Source organism: Oncorhynchus nerka, unplaced genomic scaffold (genome assembly GCF_034236695.1).
Source record: "Oncorhynchus nerka isolate Pitt River unplaced genomic scaffold, Oner_Uvic_2.0 unplaced_scaffold_1194, whole genome shotgun sequence".
Lineage (NCBI taxonomy): Eukaryota > Metazoa > Chordata > Actinopteri > Salmoniformes > Salmonidae > Oncorhynchus > Oncorhynchus nerka.
In genome coordinates, this window is record NW_027040138.1 from 25,001 (window position 1) to 26,205 (window position 1,205).

The following is a 1,205-nucleotide window of genomic DNA, read 5'->3' on the forward strand; positions in this document are numbered from 1 at the left end:
TCTGACAGAGAGACAGACAGCCTCCTAGTCTGCAGAGAGACAGACAGCCTCCTAGTCTGACAGAGAGACAGACAGCCTCCTAGTCTGACAGAGAGACAGACAGCCTCCTAGTCAGTCAGAGAGACAGACAGCCTCCTAGTCAGTCAGAGAGACAGACAGCCTCCTAGTCAGACAGACAGCCTCCTAGTCAGACAGACAGCCTCCTAGTCTGACAGAGAGACAGACAGCCTCCTAGTCAGTCAGAGAGACAGACAGCCTCCTAGTCAGTCAGAGAGACAGACAGCCTCCTAGTCAGACAGAGAGACAGACAGCCTCCTAGTCTTGTCCTATCTCCTTCCATCTTTAAATAATCCCAAATCCACATTTCCTCAGTTCAGCGTTTCAATAAAGTTATTATTCACACCTCAGTTCAGCGTTTCAATAAAGTTAATTTTCACAAAAAAAAAAAACTGGTTTCTGATGTTTCATGCGACATTTTGTTAAAACTAAAAAAAAATAGTGAAATAAGCAACAACAAAAAATAATCTACAATTAAGTAAAACAATTATTATTGTTGATTGAATGATATATTTGGTAGAGCGGTTGTTTATCTACCTACCATGGTTGAATACTGGCACAGCACTTTGCAGGTCATAACAGAGTGATACCCAACTGGGTCTGTCGCTAATGCCTTTATAAAGGTATTCAATACAGTCAAGGAACGCAACGTCAAAACACACACAACTAGGGGAGGAGAGGAGAGGAGAGGAGGAGGAGGAGAGGAGTAGGAGGAGGAGAGGAGTAGGAGGAGGAGTAGGAGAGGAGGGAGGAGTAGGAGTAGGAGAGGAGTAGGAGGAGGAGAGTCTGTTGTACGCTAATGCCTTTATAAAGGTATTCAATACAGTCAAGGAACGCAACGTCAAAACACACACAACTAGGAGAGGAGAGGAGAGGAGGAGGAGGAGGAGTAGGAGAGGAGTAGGAGGAGGAGTAGGAGAGAGGAGGAGAGGAGAGTCTGTGTTGTACGCTAATGCTTTTATAAAGGTATTCAATACAGTCAAGGAACGCAACGTCAAAACACACACAACTAGGAGAGGAGATGAGGAGGAGGGAGGAGGAGGAGGAGGAGAGGAGAGGAGGAGTAGGAGAGGAGGAGGAGGAGTAGGAGAGGAGGAGAGGAGAGGAGGAGGAGAGGAGGAGATGAGATGAGAGGAGAGGAGGAGGAG